At 39.7% G+C, this 26,542-nt stretch overlaps 1 protein-coding gene and 1 pseudogene across 19 annotated transcripts in view; one reads left to right on the top strand and one right to left on the bottom strand.

Moving 5' to 3' along the window:
• The window catches only part of MAP4 (microtubule associated protein 4), a 191,962-nt gene that overhangs the window by 99,595 nt on the left and 65,825 nt on the right, over nucleotides 1–26,542 (top strand). The window lies entirely within an intron of this gene.
• Nucleotides 24,895–25,267, bottom strand: LOC134391283 (chromobox protein homolog 3-like; annotated as a pseudogene).

The following is a 26,542-nucleotide window of genomic DNA, read 5'->3' as shown; positions in this document are numbered from 1 at the left end:
AGCCCCACCTTTCAATTACCATAAAAGGATTTAACATTAAGTTTCCAATACACAAACCTTTGGGAGACACATTGAACTCATAGCTAAGTCCATGAATGGTGGTGCTGGCGGAGGTATTGTAGGCAGAGAAGGCAAATCTATATCCAGAATAAATGTCCGTTATAGTGAGGGCAAATCTCTGCCCCTCCTTCCACCCCCACGATGGAAGAAGTCTGGTGTAATCAACTTGCCACCAGGTGGCTAGCGAGTTTCCCTGGGGAATGGTGCCATAGTGGGGGCTAAGTGTTGGTCTGTGCTATTGACCCATTAGACATTTGGCCCTAGCTTCAGCTAGGTCAGCCTCGTTTAGGGGAAGACCGTGTCATTGAGCACATGCATAGCCTCCATAGCCACCTTTTCATGGGTTCATTGAGCAACCATCCTGGTGACTGGGGAAAGAGTAACTGATATCCATATAGTATATCATTTTGTCAACCTGGTTATTAAGAGCCTCCTCTACAGTGAATGCCCTTTAATGATTATTCACATGGGGGACAAATATCTTCACAGTCTGTGCCCATTTTGAGAGTTTCATTTACATACCTTTCCCCCAGATTTCCTTGTCACCATTTCCTTCCAAGTTCCTAACCAACCAGCAAAATCCTTTTGTTCATGAATCAGTGTATATCTGTGCGCTGGCCATGTCTCACCCTACACAGAAGGGAAAACCAAATGTACTCTTTGATATTCTGCCCACTGTGGTTATTTTCCTGCACCACTGTCCTTCGGGTTTATCTTTAAGTGGAGCTGTAACCCTGTCTTCTTTTGGACACTTTTGGATGATACCAGCATGTCGTACAGACCCATATATAACCCAAACTTGAATGTTTTCCTTCCTCAGGCAGCTGATCATGTGGGACTCTCAGTAGGTCATCAGTATGGATTGAGGGAGAAGGAGCAATGCAACAGGAGCTAGTGTTGAAGGAGTTTGAGCCACCTGCTGTGTAACTCATTCATATCTCTGGACCTGCTTGAATTTGGTCTTTCACATATTTCCACATTGGTGCTGCACGTGCCAAACTAGACTAGGTGGCTTGGGTAACATCGAGTTCATGATGAGAAGTTCAGAAACACATCGTCACATTGTGTCCCAGGTTAGGCGTTTGGTCTCTGCCAAGACCCAATAGCCTGAAGCTATTTTTCAAAAGGTGAATAGTTCTGCAGAAGAGGGCATAGATTTTCTCCAAAATTTTGGCAAAAGAGTCTGGACTGTGATTCTCTTATTCTTGCTTGCTAGAGGCTTCATCCAGGATCCCTATTGCCATAGACACTTCAAGTATCATTGGGTGTGCTGGATCAAAAGGCCCAAATGGCAAAGCAGCTTGAACTGCAACCTGAACTTGCTTATAGGGTTGTCTCTTGCTCTGGTCTCCACTCTAAACTGTCAGCCTTGTAGGTAACTTTGTCAATGGGTTAAAATACACTCAAATGTAGTATAGGTTGCCTCCAAAACCCAAGAAGGCCTACCAAGCATTATACCTCTTTTTTCATTGTTGGTGATGTGACTTTTAGCAACTTACCATTTACCTGGGAAGGGAAATCTTGACATGCTTCAGACCATTGAATCCCTAGATATTTCACTGATGTGATAGATCCCTGAATTGTTGTAGGGTTTATCTCCCATCCTCTAGTTTGTGTATGTCTTACTGAACCATCTAACATATTTGCTACTTCCCATTCACCAGACCCAATTAGCATAATGTTAATACAGTGGACTAGTATGGTGTTTTTTGGAATGTTACAAAGGTAAAGATCTCTGTGGGCTATGTTATGGTAGGAGAATTGATGTAACCCTGAGGCAAGACTCACAGGCATGTAAAAGGCAGGTAAAGGCAAGGTGCTTCTGGTAGTCCTTGCAAATTAATATGGAGAAAAAGGCATGTCAGGTTAATAGCAATATATCAAGTGCTGGAGCCATGTTGATTTGCTCCAGTAAAGATGCTACATCTACAAAAAAAATTAAAATAAAATAATTGGGTTTGAGGTAAGTATTAACCACCCATGTTTCTTTCAAGTCTTTGAAGTTGGTATTAATCTCTTTAATTCTTCTAGGGGTGTGGAATTATTTCTGGTTTAATATGTTAGCAGGGAGGGGAAGTTCTAGGGGCTTCCACTTAGCCCTTCCTAAATAATGACTCTTATCAGTTGGGTCAGAAAGCCAATCTGGGAATTGGACTTCCAATAGCCAAGTATGTCTGTTCTAATTACTCATTCAGGAACTGAGGAAATAATTACAAAGTAGGCCCATTGTACAACTGGGTCCATTGTGAGTTGGACTTGAGCTAAGTGCTCCATCTATTACCTAACTACGTAAGCCCTCAGTTTGACTGGTTGGCCACGGTAGCATTTCGGGTTCCCACGAATTAGTAATTTCTGAAAGGTCTGGGTATTTCCTTTTATCTAGAGTCATTCTAGTAAATGGCCTTTGGGGGAAGCTTGGATGAGGATTTACAGTTTGTGCTTGTAGAAATACTGCAGTCCCAGCCCTGCTCGGGGGGCTGACACCCACCCGGCTTCTGCCTGCATCACCGGGTCACTCACCGCCCCGGGGCTGCCTCCATTTTCCTAGGTGCTGGCAGCTCCGGCCCGGCTCTGCTCGCCTCCTCACTGAGCCTTCCCACTTGCTGGCCCCAGCGCGGGGCTTCCTGGGGCCTGCAGGCCAGCCTCCCCTCCCACTCCCTCCGCGGTTCTCTGGCGGGGCTGGTGGCGTGGGGCGTCCCCGGCCAGTGTCGGGAGGGCAAGGAAGTACGGGTGGGGCCGACTGTCACTCCACCACACCCTGGACTCCGGCCCCCGGTAAACTTCCTGTTACTGGGAGGCAGATACCATCTCTGCGGCCACCAGTTCGGAAAAACGCCTAACCAATTTCTGGTTGGGAATAGTGTGGTAGGAGAGTTCCCAAGTCCACTTGAAACTGCCGGAGAGCAGGCTGCAGGCGGGCGCTAGACTCGGTCCATGCCAGGGGGATACAAAGGTGAACAAGTCCCAAGAAAGATCTACACAGTGCTACAAAGGCACCCAGAGCGACCGGTCGTCTGTACCTACCAGAAACCTGGTAGAATTCCTGGGCGAGGCAGTGCCGAGCAGGGTCTTGAAGGCCCAGCTGATAGACGAGGGTTGCAGAAGACACGTCCCAGCCCAGCACAGTGCGCACAGAGTGGGGAGACATGCGGCCAGGGAGGCGGAGACTCAACAGAAACCACACACCCTGTGGGGTCGCCACTGAACGATCCAACAGCCTGGGCCAGAGCACACGGAACAGGGAGAAGTCCTGCACGGGAAGTGAAAGCTCAACAGAGATCACACACCCTGTGGTATGTGATCCACCAGCCCAGCAGAGTCCAAGCTGACCAGAAAGGTGGCTCCCCGGAGAGGCCCAAGACCCGAGGCAACCATACACACAAGGCACTAGAGGCCAACTGAGCAGTCACGGAGGTAGCCATACGAAATTGGCAACCACAGCAACATCTTAGTCATTAGTCTCAAACCGGTGGACTGTGAAACCCCCTGCCACAATGAATAAACATCAAAAAAAAGATACCAGAAATACAAAAAATCAAGAAAGTACACCACCAAAAGTTAATAAATCTCAAACTCTAGATCCTATAGAACAAGAAGCCCTTGAAATGACTGGCAAGGAATTTCGAGTGATAATTCTAAGGAAACTGAATGAGATACAAGAAAACTCAGCTAGACATCATGAGGAAATGAGGAAAAGTATACAGGATCTGAAAGAGGAAATGTACAAGGAAATCAATGTCCTGAAAAAAAATGTAGCAGAACTTGCTGAACTGAAGAAGTTATTCAGCGAAATAAAAAACACAACGGAGAGTTTAACCAGCAGGCTTGTCGAAGTTGAAGAGAGAACCTCTGAACTTGAAGATGGGCTGTTTGAAATAACACAAGCAGGGCCGAGCCCGTGGCGCACTCGGGAGAGTGCGGCATTCGGAGCGCGGCGACGCTCCCGCCGCGGGTTCGGATCCTATATAGGACCGGCCTGGCTGAGTGCCGGTCACGAAAAAGGCAAAAAAAAAAAAAAAAGAAATAACACAAGCAGACAAAAAGAAAGAAAAAAGAATCAAGGACATGGAAGAAAATCTGAGAGAGATATCAGACATCCTCAAGCGCTCAAATATCCGAGTCATGGGTATTCCAGAAGGGGAGGAAAATGGAGATTCCATTGAAAACATATTCAACAAAATAGTGGCAGAAAACTTCCCAGGTATAGGAAAAATCACAGATCTTCAGATCCAGGAAGCTCAACGATCTCCCAACGTATTCAACCCAAAAAGGCCTTCTCCAAGACATGTCATAGTCAAAATGGCAAAACTCAGAGACAAAGAGAGAATCTTAAAAGCTGCAAGAGAGAAGCGTCAAATCACCTATAAGGGAGCCCCAATCAGGCTAACGTCAGACTTTTCATCACAAACCCTAAAAGCTAGAAAGGAATGGGATGATATATTCAAAATACTAAAAGACAAAGATTGCCAGCCAAGCATACTCTACCCTGCAAGGCTATCCTTCTGAAATGAAGGGCAAATAGTATATTTGTCAGACAAACAAAAACTGCGGGAGTTCACTACCACATGACCACCCTTACAAGAAATCCTCAAGGGAGTACTGGGTTTGCTTCCTGAAAAATAACTACCACTGCCATAAAAACCCAAGAAAAATCTAAACCCACTAGTATAGTAAAAATGGCATTCATGAAGAGAAAACAAACAAACAAAAACGCTATCTACAACCTAAGGAACCAACAAACACAGAAAGCAAACAGTAAATCAGAAAGCAAGGAACAAAAGACACCTAAGACAACCAAACAACCAATAAAATGCTAGGAATAAATCAACACCTTTCAATAACAACTCTTAATGTAAAAGGCTTAAATTCCCCAATCAAAAGACACAGACTGGCTGACTGGATCAAAAAGGAAGACCCAACTATATGCTGCCTACAAGAGACCCACCTCACCCATAAAGATTCACATAGACTAAGAGTGAAAGGATGGAAAAAGATTTACCATGCAAACAGAAAAGAAAAACGAGCTGGAGTAGCTATTCTTATATCTGACAAAATAGACTTTAAACTAAAAACCATAAAAAGAGACAATGAGGGACATTACTTAATGATAAAAAGACTGATCCATCAAGAAGACATAACAATCATAAATATGTACGCACCCAATGTTGGAGCAGCCAGATTTATAAAACAAACTCTATTAGACCTAAAGAAGGAAATAGACACTAATACCATAATAGCAGGGGACTTGAACACCCCACTGTCAATATTAGACAGATCATCTAGGCAAAGAATCAGTAGAGAAACACAAGATCTACACAATACTCTAGACCAATTGGAATTGGCAGATATCTACAGAACATTCCATCCAACAACCTCAGAATATTCATTCTTCTCATCAGCACATGGATCATTCTCCAGGATAGATCACATATTACATCACAAATCAAGTCTCAATAAATTCAAAAAAATGGGAATTATCCCATGTGTCTTCTCAGACCACAATGGATTAAAACTAGAAATTAATAACAAACGAAACTCTGGAAACTATACAAACACATGGAAATTAAACAGCATTCTACTTAATGACGTATGGGTCCAAGAAGAAAACAAGCAGGAAATCAAAAACTTTATTGAAACTAATGAAAACAATGATACATCATACCAAAACCTGTGGGATACTGCAAAAGCAGTATTAAGGGGGAAATTTATTGCATTAAATGCTCACTTCAGAAGAATGGAAAGATGGCAAGTGAACAACCTAACACTTCACCTTAAAGAACTAGAAAATCAAGAACAATCCAAACCTAAAGTTAGCAGACGGAAAGTAATCATTAAGATCAGAGCAGAACTGAATGAAATTGAAACCCAAAAAACAATTGAAAAGATCAATGAATCAAAAAGTTGGTTTTTTGAAAAGATAAATAAAATTGACAAACCATTAGCATGGCTAACAAAATAAAGAAGAGAGAAGACTCAAATAACAAAAATTAGAAATGAAAAAGGTGATATTACAACTGATTCATCTGAAATACAAGGAATCATTCGAGACTGCTATAAACAATTATACGCCAACAAATTTAAAAATCTGTAGGAAATGGATAAATTTCTGGACACACACAAGCTCCCAAAACTGAACCGTGAAGACGTAGAAAATTTGAACAGACCAATAACAATAAAGGAGATTGAAGCTGTTATCAGAAGGCTCCCAACAAAGAAAAGCCCAGGACCAGATGGATTCACAGCAGAATTTTACCAAACATTCAAAGAGGAATTGACACCGATTCTTTACAAACTATTCCAAAAGATTGAAACAGACGCAAATCTCCCAAACTCATTCTATGAAGCAAACATCATCCTGATACCAAAACCAGGTAAAGATATAACCAAAAAAGAAAACTACAGGCCGATATCCTTGATGAATATAGATGCAAAAATCCTCAGTAAAATACTAGCAAACAGAATACAGCAAGACATACGTAAAATTATTCAACACGATCAAGTGGGATTCATCCCAGGGATGCAAGGTTGGTTCGTTGGTTCAACATACGCAAATCAATAAATGTGATACAACATATTAATAAACTCAAACACAAGGACCATATGATCATCTCTATAGATGCTGAAAAAGCATTTGATAAAGTTCAGCACTCATTCATGACAAAGACCCTCTATAAGTTAGGTATAGAGGGAAAGTATCTCAACATAATTAAAGCCATATATGACAAACCCACTGCCAGTATCATCCTGAATGGGGAAAAGCTGAAAGCTTTTCCTTTAAGAACAGGAACTAGACAAGGATGCCCACTCTCACCACTCCTATTCAACATAGTGTTGGAAGTACTAGCCAGAGCAATCAGAGAAGAGAAGGAAATAAAGGGCATCCAGATTGGAAAAGATGAAGTCAAACTGTCCCTGTTTGCAGATGACATGATCCTATATATCGAACAGCCTAAAACCTCTACAAAAAAACTGTTGGAATTGATAAATGATTTCAGCACAGTAGCAGGATACAAAATCAACACACAAAAATCAGTAGCATTTCTTTTCTCCAATAGTGAACATGCAGAAAGAGAAATCAAGAAAGCCTGCCCATTTACAATAGCCACCAAAAAAATAAAATAATTAGGAATTGAGTTAACCAAGGAGGTGAAAAATCTCTATAATGAGAACTACAAACCACTGCTGAGAGAAATTAGAGAGGATACAAGAAGATGGAAAGATATCCCATGCTCTTGGATTGGAAGAATCAACATAGTGAAAATGTCCATACTACCCAAAGTGATATACAAATTCAATGCAATCCCCATCAAAATTCCAAAGACATTTTTCTCAGAAATGGAAAAAACTATCCAGACATTTATATGGAACAATAAAAGACCATGCATAGCCAAAGTAATGCTGAGCAAAAAAAAATAAAGCTGGAGGCATAACACTACCTGACTTTAAGCTATACTACAAAGCTATAATAACCGAAACAGTATGGTACTGGCATAAAAACAGATACACTGACCAATGGAATAGAATAGAGAATCCAGAAATCAACCCACACACTTACTGCCATCTGATCTTTGACAAAGGCACCAAGCCTATTCACTGGGGAAGGGACTGCCTCTTCAGCAAATGGTGCTGGGATAACTGGATATCCACATGCAGGAGAATGAAACTAGATCCATACCTCTCACCATATACTAAAGTCGACTCAAAATGGATTAAAGAATTAAATATACACCCTGAAACAATAAAACTTCTTAAAGAAAACATAGCAGAAACACTTCAGGAAATAGGACTGGACACAGACTTCATGAATACGACCCCAAAAGCATGGGCAACTAAAGGAAAAATAAACAAATGAGATTATATCAAACTAAAAAGCTTCTGCACAGCAAAAGAAACAATTAACAGAGTTAAAAGACAACCAACAGAGTGGGAGAAAATATTTGCAAAATATACATCTGACAAAGGATTAATATCCAGAATATATAAGGAACTCAAACAACTTTACAAGAAGAAAACAAGCAACCCAAATAAAAAATGGGCAAAAGAGCTAAGTAGGCATTTCTCTAAGGAAGATATACAAATGGCCAACAGACATTTGAAAAAATGCTCAACATCACTCAGCATCCGGGAAATGCAAATCAAAACCACACTGAGATACCATCTAACCCCAGTTAGGATGGCTAAAATCCAAAAGACCCTGAACGATAATTGCTGGCAAGGTTGCAGAGAAAAAGGAACTCTCATACATTGTTGGTGGGACTGCAAAATGGTGCAGCCTCTATGGAAAATGGTATGGAGGTTCCTCAAACAATTGCAGATAGATCTACCATATGACCCAGCTATCCCACTGTTGGGAATATACCCAGAGGAATGGAAATCATCAAGTTGAAGGTATACCTGTTCCCCAATGTTCATCGCAGCACTCTTTACAATAGCCAAGAGTTCAGTTTCAAGATGGCGGTGGCTGCGGCGGTTGGCGCGGAGTAGCTGAGGTGGAGAAGGCGGCCACTGGGCCTCAGGCAGCCGGGAAACTTGTGGACCTTCCTCTTGCCATCTCTTAAGGAAGGACCGCTGCTGGTGGCCAGTCGTGGGGTGTGACCGCCACTTTGCCCCCGGCAGGAGAGGCTGCGTCATTTACAGGCAACAGCTTTGAAGTGTGGAGCAGGAAAAGAACTGTTTCTTAGCTGCAAAAGCGAGTCTCGAAACAGGGAACACAGGGCCAGGGCTGCTGTGGATGCAGACAGGATCCCGGAGGCCGGGGCCACGCTGAAGGCGGCCAGCTGCCCTATTCAGGATTTGAGGTTTCAGGCCGGCATTAAAGAAGATTCCTGGGAGCGCCCGAGCCGCGCCGCGACTGAACAGCCCGAGGCGGCAGCGACCGAGAACGGGAAGGCAGCAAACCAGAGGCAGAGAGTGAGCGCCTGACCTGGCACAGCCCTGTGAGTGACCCCTGGACCAGCCCTGTTCGGGGGGCTGACGCCCACCCGGCTCCCGCCTGCATCACCAGGCCACTCACCGCCCCGGGGCTGCCTCCATTTTCCCAGGTGCTAGCAGCTCCGCCCGGCTCGGCCGTCACTGAGCCTTCCCACTTGCTTGGCCCGGCGCAGGGCTTTCCGGAGCCTGCAGGCCGGCCTCCCCTCCCACTCCCTCCGCGGTTCTCTGGTGGTTTGGTGGCGTGGGGTGTCCCCGGCCAGTGTCGGGAGGGCAAGGAAGTAAGGGCGGGCCGACTGTCACTCCACCACACCCTGGACTCCGCCCCCGGTAAAATTCCTGTTACTGGGAGGCAGTTACCATCTCTGTGGCCACCAGTTCGGAAAAAAGCCTAACCAATTTCTAGTTGGGAATAGTGTGGTAGGAGAGTTCCCAGGTCCGCTTTAACCTGCCGGAGAGCTGGCTGCAGGCGGGCACTAGACTCGGTTCATACGGGGGGATAGAAAGGTGAACAAGTCCCGAGAAAGATCTACACAGTGCTACAAAGGCACCCAGAGCGACCGGTCGTCTGTACTTACCAGAAACCTGGTAGAATTCCTGGGCGAGGCAGTGCCGAGCAGGGTCTTGAAGGCCCAGCTGATAGATGAGGGTTGCAGAAGACACGTCCCAGCCCAGCACAGTGCGCACAGAGTGGGGAGACATGCGGCCAGGGAGGCGGAGACTCGACAGAAACCACACACCCTGTAGGGTCGCCACTGAACGATCCAACAGCCTGGGCCAGAGCACACGGAACAGGGAGAAGTCCTGCACGGGAAGTGAAAGCTCAACAGAGATCACACACCCTGTGGTACGTGATCCACCAGCCCAGCAGAGTCCAAGCTGACCAGAAAGGTGGCTCCCCGGAGAAGCCCAAGACCCGAGGCAACCAGACACACAAGGTACTAGAGGCCAACTGAGCAGCCACGGAGGTAGCCATATGAAATTGGCAACCACAGTAACATCCCAGTTAGTCATTAGTCTCAAACCGGTGGACTGTGAAACCCCCTGCCACAATGAATAAACATCAAAAAAAAGATACCAGAAATACAAAAAATCAAGAAAGTACACCACCAAAAGTTAATAAATCTCAAACTCTAGATCCTATAGAACAAGAAGCCCTTGAAATGACTGACAAGGAATTTCGAGAGATAATTCTAAGGAAACTGAATGAGATACAAGAAAACACAGCTAGACATCATGAGGAAATGAGGAAAAGTATACAGGATCTGAAAGAGGAAATGTACAAGGAAATCAATGTCCTGAAAAAAAATGTAGCAGAACTTGCTGAACTGAAGAAGTTATTCAGCGAAATAAAAAACACAACGGAGAGTTTAACCAGCAGGCTTGTCGAAGTTGAAGAGAGAACCTCTGAACTTGAAGATGGGCTGTTTGAAATAACACAAGCAGACAAAGAGAAAGAAAAAAGAATCAAGGACATTGAAGAAAATCTGAGAGAGATATCAGACAACCTTAAGTGCTCAAATATCCGAGTCATGGGTATTCCAGAAGGGGAGGAAAATGGAGATTCCATTGAAAACATATTCAACAAAATAGTGGCAGAAAACTTCCCAGGTATAGGAAAAATCACAGATCTTCAGATCCAGGAAGCTCAACGATCTCCCAACGTATTCAACCCAAAAAAGGCCTTCTCCAAGACATGTCATAGTCAAAATGGCAAAACTCAGAGACAAAGAGAGAATCTTAAAAGCTGCAAGAGAGAAGCGTCAAATCACCTATAAGGGAGCCCCAATCAGGCTAACGTCAGACTTTTCATCACAAACCCTAAAAGCTAGAAAGGAATGGGATGATATATTCAAAATACTAAAAGACAAAGATTGCCAGCCAAGAATACTCTACCCTGCAAGGCTATCCTTCTGAAATGAAGGGCAAATAGTATATTTGTCAGACAAACAAAAACTGCGGGATTTCACTACCACACGACCACCCTTACAAGAAATCCTCAAGGGAGTACTGGGTTTGCTTCCTGAAAAATAACTACCACTGCCATAAAAACAAAAGAAAAATAGCCAAGAGTTCAAACCAGCCCAAATGTCCATCATCAGATGAGTGGATACGGAAAATGTGGTACATCTACACAATGGAATACTACTCAGCTATAAAAACGAATGAAATACTGCCATTTGCAACAACATGGATGGACCTTGAGGGAATTATATTAAATGAAACAAGTCAGGCACAGAAAGAGAAATACCACATGTTCTCACGTATTGGTGGGAGCTAAAAATTAATATATAAATTCACACACACACACACACACACACACACACACACAAAATTGGTGGGAGCTAAAAATTAATATATAAATTCACACACACACACACACACACACACACACACACACACACACAAAAAAAAAAAACCGGGAGCGGGGGGAGAAGATATAACAACCACAATTACTTGAAGTTGATACGACAAGCAAACAGAAAGGACATTGTTGGGAGGGAGGGGGGAGGGAGGAGGGAGGGAGGTTTTGGTGATGGGGAGCAATAATCAGCCACAATGTATATCGACAAAATAAAATTTTTTAAAAAAAAAGAAAGAAATACTGCAGGTCATTCCTCAAGGGGTCCTGGGTTTGTGAAGTGTTTTGAGTCTGTAAACTGGATGAGAGGTTACAATTTTCAAGTCATGTTTTTACTACCAGTGCTAGAGTTTTTTTTAATTATACAGATTAATCCATTTTTTAGTAGGCTGCCCGTAGAACTCAGTGATCAATTAACTGCTGCTGGAGATCCTAGTGAGCCAAGGTAGTCTGATTACTGATATATCCCTACTGTCTTTATAGGAGATGTTCCCACCTTGTTTGTGGTGATCTGCTATTTTAGGTTCCCATCATCCCTGTTGAAATCAGGAAGCCTACTTCAGTGTTGGCATCCCCCATGGTCATACCTAGGGGTTATGTTAGAGGCCTAATGGACTGTAAAGCCTGAAGTGTTTACATCTGGACTTTCATGGATGAAGTTTGCCAACTCAGGTCTAAGGGGACAGGTACATGCTACAAAGGAGAACAACCACAGAGCTTTTCATAGATGAAGTTACTCATCTCGGTAATGTATTTCTCAATGCCTGAGGAGAGGAGTGTCTTCTGGACCTCGTTGGTCAACATAAATCACACTTGAAAAATTCATTCCAACATTCCTCTCTCCCTAAGCTTTTGGATTTCTTTCTTTACATATTGCCAGGGAAGCTTTGGCATCTCTACCTCATTAAACATAGTTTATTCTCCAATCCAAATTTTAGTCAGCCAACTAAGTGAACTCTTATAGCCACATTCAGCTGTGGAAGCAAACACATTAAATTTGGAATCTCTAGTAAGTGTTCCAGTAACAATAACTTATGCCCAACATAGTCTTTTATTCCACCCTCCTTGGTCCGACACTTTAGAATCTACTCTTAGACATGTTCTTAGGTTTCTGCCAATATATTATTACCAGAGTCTTGCAATTTTTTTGGTGTGCAAGCTATTTTCTTCTGTATCCTAGTGGGTACCTGTCCCCCAAGGCCTCAAGTAATGGGTTGCCACTGCATTCTATAGGTTACTAACATCTCATTTCCCATTGACAAGGTGCTTAGCACTGCACTTAAACCCAAGAGCATGACCAAACCAATCCCCACATCCCATGTTTGTAAACTATCTTTTGGGATCAGCCTACTTTTGATACTAATTCTGTGTCTGGGTCCAGTCAGGAAACAAAATCGTAGTAATTTGAACAAGGGAAAGTTAGCATAAAGAATTATTAACTAGTAATATTTTAACTACTAAGGGGTAAAGAGAACTCTAGAGAATATACAAGTGCCAGATATAGGGGGCAGTTACCACCTCTATGCTTGAAAGAATGCAAGAAAGAGACGACTTTGGGAGAGAGCCCACTCAAGGTTGAAATTCAGACCTCTTTGATGAAGTTAAAACTGCAGTGTATTGCAGTGCGGAGATGTTCCTGAGATGCTACAGACGGAGGCTGGCAAGAAGGAATACTGTTTGCTGCAGTACCAACAAAACTCTCTAGGAAGCTACCCTGGATGGTGCTGATGAAACTCACAGAAAAGTTGGCTGAGGTGACAGCAGAACTCACCTGAAGTCACTTGTGGGGTGCCACTGAAACTTGTCTCATTGAGCACCACTGTGCGTCCCACACACCAGCGGAGTGCCACAGAAATAAGAAGAGAATAAAACAGTGGAATCAGGAAGAAATCCTCTTCCTCCTGTAGTATTCTTCCAGTTTCAGCATAAGAAAATATTTAAAGGCTCCATTTTCGTTATTACAAGTAGAGCAGTGAAGGCTAGATTTGGAACTGAAAGACAATAAACTGATAACCAATACAGTGTTCCTCTTAAATTGTTGTGCCTAGAAAGGAACACAATCTTAAGATGTCGTTTAGGCTGCATAAATAGAGGAGGATACCCCCTCTCTCATTCCTGGCACTCTGTTGTTGATGTTGCTTGCTTAGAATGTAACTCTCTCAGGGTGGGGATTCTTGTCCATTTTATTTAGTGCTCTATGCCTAGAACCCACCCAAATGGAACCTAGCGTATAGTACATGTACTTAAATGATAGCTGAATGTATCAAGACTGCAGCTCAAGATAGCATTAAATCATTGGTGTGTTTGTTATGTTTGATTCATTCAACTTAGTTAAAGAAAAACTGCAGTTTGACCTGGTCAACCACCTGAAATGGGTTAATGTAAAATTCTGAATAGTTGAGTTAAAGGTTACCTTACTTCATTGCATTTCAAGAAAATTGATCACCTGCTTGGGTACATACTGACCCCTCTTTTGAAGACTTGGTATGTGTTTATGTGTAGTATTAACAAATCCTCCTCAAGAATGGGTCATGGTTATGACCAGTAGGTATAAAAGACAGCACTCATGTTTCTATTGCATTTTTTTCGGAGCAGAGAGAAAACTGCTGCATCAAGTACCTGCATCAACTTATTTGGCTTTAGTAAAGCAAAGAAGCAGAGGTTTGTCATATCTTGGAGGATTCTGGCAGATGATTTGCCCTTGACTCCCTTGTTGTACATATAGTAAGAGGATATGAGCCAGAGCAGGAGAGAAATACCCAGAGGGGTGACCCTGAAAAGATGAGTAAGCCTTGGGCTGGCAAACAGTGTGAGGGGAGCTAAGTAAGGTATTTGAGATAGAGAGAGCAGCTTATGTAAAAGACTAGAGGGATGTGGGTCAGGAATAGTTTGGTTAGCTGGGAAGTGAAACTGCAAAGTGGACTGGATGATTAATGACATTAAAACATTATTTAAGACTAGCTTGTAAAGAATCTTTGTGTGACATAACTTGCCCTGTAATTAGGTTACAGGGAAACATTGAATAGTTTTAAGGCTTCATGTTTTATGTTAGGAAGAGGAGAGTCAGACTACAGGAAGAGAGACCCTTTAGTAGTTTGGTTTCCATAGGCAATCTGATTTCATTTATTCCCCACTCATTCCCTCCTGACCCTAGGTGTTTTTTTTTTAAAGCAAATTCGAGACATCATATCATTCAATGTTTATATCAGTATGTATCTCTAAAAAATGATTTCTTTTTAAAACATAATTATGATACCATTAACAAATACACGCCAATTCCATAATATCAAATATTGAATCAGTATTCAATTCACCAGTATTTTTTCCAGTTATCTTGTAATTTAAAAACAAACAAACTGGTTTGTTCAAATTACAATCTAAGTTTCTTTTTAATCCATCAATTCTTCCCTAGGGGATTTTTTTTTTCTTTAACATAATTTGGATTTTGTGCCTGGGATTTAATTGTGCTCACGGCCAGAGGGGGAGAAGTGAGGAGAGAAGGAATAAAAAAGCAAATCTAGGAGGTTGGAGGACCGGATGGCAAGGGAGGTAATGAAGGACACATTTGCATAAGTGCTATTTTTGGAGAGGAGAATGACAAGTATTTCTGATCATGGTATGTCGCCTGCCAGGTAAGTATAAGTATTTCTAATATTCTCTAGTTTAGCATCTTTTTTCCAATTAAAAAATAAATAAATAAAGGTGAGGGATTATACCTTCCCCATAAATAGGAAGGAAAGAAGTAATGATGGACTCAGATGTAGATGAGTTTGTGGTGAAGAGCAGTGGCAGAATATCATTTTCAGTAAAGTCAGAGATTTTATTTTGGATGGAGGGAGCTGGAGAGGAGAGTATAACAGCCTCTGTGGCAAATGAGAAAAGTTGTGTATAGACATGTTTTTATAGGAACAATGTACATTTGATATATTAGTAAATCTAGTATTATGGGAGGTAGAAGAAACAACTGAAAACAGTGTAGTGTTTACATCTAAACTACTGCCAGCTTAGCCTATATTACGGTCTCATGGTAGCATCCTTCAGCTGTATCCACTCTGGGAAACATTGGCAGAATTTCTGGTTGAAGCAAAACAAGCATAATGTGTGGTCTTTTAAAACATTTCAAAGACATGCATACTGGTGTGTTTTACAGTGAATCAAAAAGAAATTGTTATCCTAAAGGCATCATCTCCTTCCTGCTGGAGACCTCCTTCAGTGCTTCAGTATTTTCAAATATTGTTAGAGCTCTGAACTCTTAAATAAGTCTTCTAACCATCTGTCAAATATTAATTTCAAATCCAGAAAAGGTTGGTAGGCTTTCTGCCTGTTTAGTACAGTGGAGAAAGAAACCCTACTACTCATAGTTGGATATGAACATTTAAATCTATTTATAAAAAGCAGAGTTGGCTAAAAATCTGAGAAGGCAGTTAGCTTTCTCCTGTCGCTTTTTTCTATTTTTAGAAAATATAAATATTTTTACTTTTTCATAAATACTTCCGTTTTTATTTTGAAACAATTTTAATTTTACAGAAGAATTGAAAGAATAGAACAAAGAACTTTTGTGTATTTTTCCAGATTTACCAGTTGATAACATTTTGCCACAATTGCTTTATCATTCTATAATATAGTTAATGTATATACACATATTTCCCTTGTCACTTTTATTTTATTTCTGTAATAATAACCTAAAATATTCTCAGATGTTTTACTTACAGTGTCAACAGTAATTGAAAATATCGTATACATATATTTTCTGTGAAGCCCCCTTGTCAGCCTTAATTTTTCTTACCTTTTATTTTCATACCATTTAAATATCTTCATGACACAGTTTAGCCCTTAATGAGATATTGTGTTGTGCATTATTACATTTCTTACATGTTTTTTTCTATCACGAAAACATATGAAGCCTGTACTTTGTCTTGGGTCTCTTGACTCCGCAGGAGAGAAGGGAGAGAGGGAAGACGGGCTGGAAGAGGCAACCAGAGTGAGCCTGCACTGCAGTTACAGGGGTGTGGAGTAACAAACTTTTAGAACTGGACGGGAGCCTAGAGACCAGACATTAATATAATCCTTTCATGATATAGGTCAGAATGTTGAGGTTCAGAGGAATTAAAAACAAATTAACTAAAATCTCTCCAAATAGCTAGGACTAGAACCTGAGTATTCTGTCTCCATGTATGTTCTTTTTCTGCTTCTTTATCTTTTTACTTGACTCTCCCAATAAATAGCAGTATTCTCTAGAGGGAGAAATGTCTCTAGGTATGTATCTCCCCACCCCTTCTCCCCCAGCTTTATTGAGTCATCAGTTCTCTAACTTTTTGGTATCAGGAAAACTTTACATGCTTAAACATTAGGAAACTTTTGGGAGTGATGAATATGTTTGGGTCACTCTCTTGGTCAAAATTTATCAAATTGTACACCTTAAATATGTGTAGCTTCTTGTATGTTAGTTGTACCTCAAAAAACTGTTTAAAAAATTTGCTAGGACCCCCCCCAAAGAGGTTTTGTTTATATGGGTTATATCTATCAATGTTTGTCAAAATAAAACTGAGGAACTTTAAAAATACTTATTTTATTTAAAAATAACAGTAAACCCATTTATGTAAACATAGATAACATTTTTAATGAGAAGTATAGTTTCAAAAATGAAATAAATTAGTAAGAAGGATGGTGATGGTTTACATTTTTCTGCATCTGTTTAATGTCTAGTTGAATAGAAGACAGCTAGTTTCTCATCTCTGCCTCTGCATTTAACCTGTTACAATATGTTGTTTGAAGTACACCTGTGAAGTAAATCCATTTCACACATATATGTAGTTAGGAGGAGAAGTTTTTGATAGTTTTAACGTAACTATGGATATTCTGCTTTGATTTGACATAAAACCTTGACAAGTGGTCGTTCTTGAAGGTTATTTGTGATGTAGACTCTGAAGCCATATCAGAAAACTTTCTATATTCTGTTACATTAAAGTCCATTGGTCTGTCTTGCACTTGGAATGGTCTTATCTGATAGAATTAGTCTGGCTTTGATACATAGGTATGCTACTTGATTAATTTGTCCCTTAAATATTTAGCCACTTGTCTTTTCTGTTAAATGCCTTCAATTTCACAGAAATTGAAACTGGCCCCTGTCTTTTCCCATTCTACTTTTATAGGAGAACCAAGGTATCTAGAAATGACTAATGGGAGGAGTAAGGGTTATATCCATTGCATTATGTAAATTGCTTCTGGCTTAGAATTTCATTTTTCATTCTTTTACTGAAATAGACTCTGAGACTGCAATTTTGCTAAAAAAAAATTTTTTTTATTCTGAAGGCTGTTGTTCCTGCTAAGTAAGGAGTTTGACTGTTTTTGCTGTGGAGTTTTAAGAACGAAATCTAGGTCAGCAGCATTGAATGAAGATGTGGGAGTGAGCCTCTGTCAAACGTGCTCATTAATAATAGTGATAGCCACAGGCTGGCGGTTCTGAGAATGGCTTCTGAGAGAGCTGTCGCACCACTGGGGAGGGTAGTAACCAGCAAACTTCTGCACCTGAAAACCAGACTTCTCTAGAAAGGTGTGAGGAAAATGTACCCACTTCTCAGATTAAAAACTGTAGTTCTTTACCAAAGGGCAAGAAATATAAGCAGAATCACTGAGCCTTTTAAAGTTTGTTTTAGAAATGATAGGTTATTGTTTAAATTCTTCTGGGATTCCTTATGCTTTTCATACTAAATGCAAATCACTTTCCAAGAAGTTAAATGAGTCAGTTAAATGAGTAATTATCTCCTGGTAGTTTTGATAGCAATGTATTTATTGAATACTGTTCTGTGCCATCCAGTGAACTAGGCATTATGAAGAAATAATGTAGTAAAAGCAGTCTTTACTTTTTAAAGAAACATATTAATGAATTTACATTCTCATATGTGAAATAATGAAATTTTTTATGATGAACAGAATATTTAAAGGTTTAAAAAAAATTTAAAGACTAAGAAGAAGATATGTGGTTAAGTATTAAATTGTTTCCTGTAACAGTGATTGTTGAAAAAGCTAAGAGGAAAATCAGTATTAAAGTCATCAGAGAAGCTCTGTGAAAGCTTTGAGACCCAAGTCATAGCTCTGGAATGTGGGTTGGGAGGAGGCATTTCAAGCCGGGGACCACTGATCTCATGAGCAAGGCACAGGGGCAGAATGGAACACAGGCTTTAGCAGGGGCCATGAGAAGACCAGCGAACCCAGACTATGACCTTCCTGTTGGAGTGGTAGGGAGTAAGCCTGGCATGGATTCATTTAAGGAGTGAGAAATGGTGTTGGATTTGCAGTATTATTCTGTGAGAAGCTTTTGCATCATTGGAGCCCTAAACACATTGTCTTTATTAGCTTTGAAATAGATGAGTAGGTGCAACTTCTCTAAAAAGGATGTGATTCAAAGATTGGTAGAATGTTCTTTGTTGTAATTCTAGAACTGAACAAGCATCCTTAAAAATCATTACTGAGACCAGAAGAGATAAAAGGGCTGTCCCAAATTTACGTGGTTAGCTTGTGGCAAAGCGTGGGTCAAGAACTGAAAGATCCCTTTTAGGGCCCAACCCTGTACTTGTTTTGCCCTCTCTCCCCCTCTCCATTCCTTCCTGCCTTTCTGTTGTTTTTTAAACTCTGCTATAGATTTACTAAAATATTTAGTAATAATAGTAAAAGGGGGGAAAAGAAAAACTATTCTTGAAGGTATTCTCAAAGGTTTTAAGACTGTAGTTAAGTCAATTACAGATTGATTCCTAGCTTCAACCTCAGAGCATCAGAAAAATCTATATGCTCTTATGATTTTCTGGTTAATTTCTCTGTAATAATCCAGAGTGGGACTGTATTATTACATTTGTGTTTTTATGATTTGTGAACTGAGACAAAGACAATAATATTGTAAAAACAACTTACTGTGTTTTATATTTTTATTAATTTAAAAAGTGTTTATCCAAGTTTTACCACCTTTTCTTCCCTCCTCCATATGCCACTTGTGAACCTTCCCAAGGACATTATGGTTTGTTCTTAGATTTGTCATGATTTTTCTGGCTTACCCAAGTGACAAGTACTTTCATGTACTTAAACAAATGACCAGGCCCTCCCATCTATCCAATAACAGCTGATTATTTATGTGTAAGTTAGGTTTTACCAGGATTTTGAAGAATATAAAGATGAATGGATAAATCAAAGTTCTCAATTAATTTTAAAATTAAAATAGATATTACATGTTAAGTGAAATAAGCCAGGCACAGAAAGAGAAATACCGCATGTTCTCACTCATAAGTGGAAGCTAAAAAAAAACCATATAAATAAAAAAGAAAGAAAGATACAACAATCACAATAATACACTGAACTTTGAAAAGGAGAACTGAGGTTACCAGAGGTGGGGTGGGGCGGGGGATTGGTAAAGATCCACGAAAAACAATGACATTGTATATTGTTGAATACACTGATTATCCTGATTTGAGCATCACATATTGCACACAGGTAATGATATTCAACTCTGTACCCCACAGATATGTACAATCAACTATGTTACAATAAAAATAAAAATTTTAAAAAATTAAAATGGATTTTTAAAATAATGTAGCAACGCTATTATTACTATTATTATTATTATTATTACTATTTTTACTCTAGATGACTAGTCTGTGGCTCTAAAAGTCTTGAGGTCACACCCAAAGTTGAGTGGCACAGCCAGGATTAGAACTTAGATCTCTTGAGTTGTAGTTCAGTTTTGTTTTTTTAACATCATATCCCTTTCTGGTTTAGATTTCTGTTCTGCGAAGAAAACTTCAGACAGCTAGCTGCAGGCAAAATGTATATTTCTTAGGTTTTAGATATTTCCTCAATGTATTTACCATTGTAAGTACCAGACATTGTACGTTTGTATATTTTGTTGACTACCTATAGCTAGATTTTTTTAACATGTAAAGTTTTTAGAATAATACCAAGTACATAAGTCTTTCTTTTCTCTATTGCTTTCTGCCCCGTTTTTTCTCTTTTTCTGCTTTTTTCTTTCTCATTCCACCTTTCTCCCTCACTCCCATTCTCCCCTTTCTCCCCTATACCCTCTTTGCCTTCATTCTCAGGTGCTCTCTTTCAGGGTGGGAAAGATGACCCCTGGCAGCCCAGGTGTATCCTTATGGTTCAAGATCCAAAATGTCTGGATATCAAATTTCTCCAAAGGACTTTGAGCCTGCTTAAATCAAAAGTATACTCCTTTGGTTGGGAAAGCAAAACACCATGACTGACAGCTACACCAGGACCACCAGTCCTTTGAAGCTCTAGCTATTCTCTAGCAGCCATCTGTGAAGAACTACTGTCCTCCATAAGTGTGTTCCAGCCTAAGTGGTGTGCTCCTTATTTTCCTATTTTTGCTCATGGCCTTAACTCATGTTTTGCTCTGCTAAATGTTTTCCCCACTTCGTCTCTTTCTCAGTCTCCCAGCTCCATTTGATTATTTCCCCCTATCCTCCCAGGTTCAATTAAGTTCTAATCTCCTATAAGAAGTGTTCTTAGATCATCCCAGGGATGTATTATCTAATCATTTTTAAAACTCCTGTAGTATAGCACTTAGTACATGCTATTATAGACATTTACTGTACTTAACTCATAATAGTTGTTGGAGGATTAACAATAATTTAGCATGTTTCTCATCATTTTCTAAGCACTTTTACATTTCCTCTCTCAATCTTATGAAGTAAGGCAGGTATTAGACATGAAAACTGAGGTATGCAGAGATTTGCATCATCGGGCATGTCATAAATCCTCAACTGGACTAATACTTCTTTGTTTTCATAGTGCCCAAGCACAATGTAATGGTGGTGATGGGGGTGGGGGGCGTATACGCTCCATGAGAGCAGGACCTTGGTTAACTGCCATACCACTATTGCCTAGAATAGTGACTGGCACACAGTAGGTGTTTATATAGATAAATGAATGACCTAGACAAATGTGGTATGGTTTAAATTTTAGGGGTTTGCATTAAGCGATCTTCTAGGTCCTTTCTACTTTAAACTTCTAAGGCTAGCACTGAAAAAAACAGATAAGGAATGAGCCAAGGGTATGAAGGAGAAGGGGTCACTGATTTGTATTTTTATTAGTGATAGTAAAGTGTGAGTAGAACTAATATTGCTTATGAGAAAGCAGCCTGTCAATTAACGATTTAGTGTAAAGTAAGGTAATTCCTACTGATGTTTCTTGTTTTACTCTTCCTTTTCTTGGACTCCCCATGAATGACCCAAATCTTACACACCAGCAGGATACAGCAAATAGGAGAAGAGACTAAAATGTATCAAAAAGATGGAAGTTTGGCTGGGGAAAAGTGGGATGCAAAATCCCAATCCCTATTTTTTTTTCATTATTTCACATTTCATGGTGCTATTAATTCAGAGCTGTATAATCACCAGTGGATTATTTCTTGTTCTCATCTCTCTTCTGAGAATATTACCCAGTGCCTGAGTGTGCTGTTTGTCAGTTTTGAGATTTCTTCTCCAGCAGCGTCTAAAAACAAGTATGTGACCTATATAAAATTGCCCCTACATGTCTGCTGAAATAGTGATGAATACGTATAAAGTATTACAGAAAATTAAACCACGCAACCCAATTCTGCCAGTCAGCTCTATGGAACTTACTTGTGTTGAAATGCCATTTAAAGTTGGCTTTCTTAAAGCTACAGGAGGGACAGAAAAGAGAAAGAATGCTGGGGAGAGACAAAAGGAGGCAGCGGGTGAGGCAGAACTTTGAAGGAATAGAGATGATGCATTTAAACTTCTGGGGATGCTTAGATATAATAAATTTACAGGATCACATTGCAGAATCTTTAAGTCCCCTCTGCAGCATCAGGCAGTAGACTCCATATCTGAACCGTATTGCTTTGTTTTTCTTTTCTCCTTGGCCCCAAGCTGTACCTTAACAGGAGGCATATTTACTTTCGTACTTTTATCACTTATTAAGAGTTAACATAGGGAATAGCTGTGTGTAGAGCATCTGTATATCTATTATGAACTGTTCTTAATGGAAGATGATTATGATGATCAGTTTCCATCTTAAAAAGACACTTGTCACAAATATTGCCTAAAATTAGGAAAAAGTCTCTCTTCTGAAGAATTGAAGTGCTTCCTTCTCTCATAACTTACAGTAGATGAAATCTCTAAGTTAGGTGCAGGACAGCACCCATCCCTCCAGAGAGAAACAACTCCAACTAGAGGCTGAGGTTGATACACGGGACTAAGGAGCCTTTGTCATTTACGATGTTAACTCTCCCTTCAGCATATTTCTCAGGGATCAGGTGTTTTGCTTATGTAACAATAGTTTTAGTTATAAGATGATAATTCATATACCTTAGTTAAAAATGTAGCCCATTATCTCCCTTCCATTCTTGCAGGCATGGAAAATAACTTAAAGTCCACAGGTTTACTATGCTTAAGTAAAAACATTTATAGAAAAAAAAAATCCTCAGACTTATCTGAAGATCTCTCAGGAGATGTTCCTGAAGCAACATTCCAGGGGATGCAAAATCTGGGGAAAATTTGTTTTATTGATCTTCTCTCCTCTTTCCCCAAACCATTTCATGTAGTTTAAATCAGATTTAAATGATTCTATGAAATATGGAAATAAGGGGCAACCTTCAAGTGGAAAATGTGCACCTAGAGACAGCCTGATGAGTTGGTTAGCATGACAGTCATGCCAGTTACCTTGCAGTTTGCTTTGAGGTTAGTGGCAGGTGGGGTTTTTTTATAAGTACCCTGTAGTTGAGCCTTCTGCTTCTCCCAGATACATCTTCTTTAAGTCCTGGTCTGATTTTCCAGCAGGAAGTCAGTAGGGACATCTCAAACTTCAGTGCTGTGGCTATTCAGCCTCTCAAAACGTATGTCCTGCAGAGTTCTTTTCCCACGTCACTTCCACACGCTTCTTGTCCCCTCTTTTTCACAAAAGTTCTTAGCCCCTAACAAGGAAGTATATCTCAGAGCAACTTGGAATCTAGACTTTCTTTTTTAAACAGCTTTATTGAGATGTAACTTACATACCATAAAATTTACCCATTGTAAATGTGTGATCATCATCATAATCCATTTATAGAACATTTTTTTAAAAGCAATATAAAACTATTTATTGACCGCTGTTCACCAGTATTTACAATAAACAATATACAGTTGGGTACATTCTGATTACTACAAAGTTATTGTTTTCTTGGCTTCTGCTGAACGAGTAACTCAAATACTGAAAGATTTGAGCCTACATGTAAGGAATGAGTAGGGATAAACAAAAACCATGCGGGGTTAATAGTTTGGTTTACGAGTTTGTTTACCCATTTATGCCAGGAGGTCTAAAACTGCCAACATCTCTAACTATGTGACTATGTGACTATGTTTTCATGAGCCAAGTCTTAGATATTCCATAAATCATGAACTTTTAGTCAATACAACACAGGGATATCAACTTTTTATAAAGGAATGGCTCACCAGAGGAATCTTTAACTGAGTCATGTTTAGCTGATTAAAACACCAAGATTTGTCCAGTTTGCTCATCTGGGTAGGTTGTTTGTAGTGATGAATTTTGCAAATAAATGGTTGCACTTATACAACTATAGATAAAGATAGGGATTCTGATATGGCTCTGCTTTTAAATTATCCAATTACAGAATCATCTATTTAATTTGAAAGGTTATGGCTTCAGAAAAAATTCAACTCAAAGTGATTTATTTCTTAGGTTGTTCAGAATGATGGCATCTCAGAAACATGAGCTTACCCCATGGTTTTTGCTTTGGTGAATGTTTAAAAGCAAATAAACAAAAAAATCCATTTACATATGTGTTTTATGTATACACACACACACACACAAACAAAGCCAGAATGGTTCTTAGGTATATGAGTTAAACACAAGTTCTGATAGAGTAATGACTATGGAAATTTCCCCCAACATTTAGAAAAGGTGTTCTCTAATGCAGAGGAAATAATATACCATGGTATCAAATGTTCTTTTCTGATAAAGGAGGCAACTACAGAAAGCTTTTATTTATTTGTTGAAAGTAACCAGTGCTATTGATGCAAAAGAACTCGAAAACTCCCCCAGTACTACTTTGAAAATGAACATATCAAACTTGATTTTCATTAGAATGTAGTTATTTCTTCACACTAGTAAATCAAAAACTAAGACCCGGATTTTTATATATAAAGCAGTGCAAACAATTATGAGCCTCATTTTCTGGACAACAATGCCAAGTTAGTCTCTCTTCATAAAAAGCAATTACAATTTTTTTTTTTTTTTTAAAGATGACTGGTAAGGGGATCTTAACCCTTGACTTGGTATTGTTAACACCACGCTCTCCGAACTGAGCAAACCAGCCATCCCTATATAGGGATCCGAACCCATGGCCTTGGTGTTATCGGCACCACACTCTCCCAAGTGAGCCACGGGCTGGCCCTAAAGCAATTACAATTTGAGGACACTTCATATTTGCCTCTTTTGCCAGCACCAAGTCTGCCTCATCTGAATCTTTCCATTTCATGAGAAACATCAATTCCCCCTGCTGTCTGTGGCACCAATTATTTCAGGATCAAGGCCTCTGGCAAAGTCTCTTGGTTTGCCAGCAGCATCTCTTTTCTTCTTTGATTTGCTATCATCTGATTCACTGTCAGATAAAGATTTTCTTTTCATACAGTCTTTTTCTTTACCAGCTTTTTGAGAATTAAGAAATGCTTCAGTTAACTCTGGACAATCTAAATTTTCTTCAGGTTCCTAAGTATTGTCAGCATCTGTAAATCCCTTCCACTTGAGGAAATACTCCACCGTCCCATTCACTATATGTTGGTCCAGTACTTTTTCCACCACAAATTCTTCAGGCTCTGCATCTTCAACTTTTTTTACTTTTTCCATTCTGTTTCCCGTTTTTTGCAATGTAGTTTTATTGGAGGCCATTTTTTATCAGAGACTTGAAGAGCTATTATTCACCACCTCCAAGTTGCTCCAGGTTGCAGGTCTGCCTATAGAACATTTTTTAATCACCCTAAAAGTTCCCTTGAGACCATTTACAAAGTCAATCCTGGGCTGGCTGGGTTAGCTCACTCGGTTACAGCGTGATGCTGATAACACCAAGGTCAAGGGTTTGGATCCCCGTACTGGCCAGCTGTCAAAAAAACCCAAACCAAAACAATAAGAAAAAAAACACAAAGTCAATCTCCTTTCTAACCTACAGCATCAAGCCACCACTGATCTGCTTCCTGTCTTTATAGATTTATCTTTTCTAGAAATTTCATATAAATGGAATCATACAATATACAGTATTTTGTGTCTTGCTTTCCTCACTTAGCTTAATGCTTTTGAGGTTCATCCATGTTGTAGTATTTATCAGTTGTTCATTCCTGTTTACAGCTGAATAATATTCCACTGTATATATATATATACACCACATTTTTTTTATAAACATTGAGTTGTTTCCAACTTTTAGCTATTATGAATAATGCTGCTGTGAACGTTCGTGTATTATTCTTTATATAGACATGTATTTTCATTTCTCGTGGGTAGATACCTAAGAGTGCAATTGCTGGGTCATATGGTAAGTCTATGTTTAACATTATAAGAAACTGTCAAAGTCCAGAAACATGTTTCCACAAGAGTGCCAGGACAAATCAATGGGGAAAGAATAGTCTTTTCAATAAATAGTGCTGACACAACTTGATATCTATATGCCAAAGAATAATATACCATATTTAAAAATTACCTCAAAATGGATCATAGACCTAAATGGAAGAGGTAAAAGTATAAAACTCTTAGAAGAAAACATAGCCGTTAGTCTTTGTGACCTTGGATTAGTCAATGGTTTCTTAGATATGATACCAGAAGCGTAAGGGACATTAGAAAAGTAATGAATTGGACTTCATCAAAATTAAAAGCTTTTGTGCTGCAAGCACAACATCAGGAAAGTCAGTCTTATGTCTCAATAATAAAAAGACAAATACTCTGATTAAAAAATGGGTAAAGAATTTAAATAGATATCTTCAAAGAAAACATACAAGTAGCTGATAAACACAGGAAAAGATGCTTAACATCATTAGTCATTAGGGAAATAGAAACCAAAACCACAGTGAGATACCATTTCACACCCATATCTAGGATGGCTAAAATAAAAATGACAGACAATAACAGGTGTTGGTGAAGATTTGGAGAAATTGGAGCTTCATATATTGCTGTTGT

This window comes from Cynocephalus volans, chromosome 11 (assembly GCF_027409185.1).
Source record: "Cynocephalus volans isolate mCynVol1 chromosome 11, mCynVol1.pri, whole genome shotgun sequence".
In the NCBI taxonomy this organism is placed as follows: Eukaryota; Metazoa; Chordata; class Mammalia; order Dermoptera; family Cynocephalidae; genus Cynocephalus; species Cynocephalus volans.
This window is presented reverse-complemented; position numbering and strand designations above follow the sequence as displayed.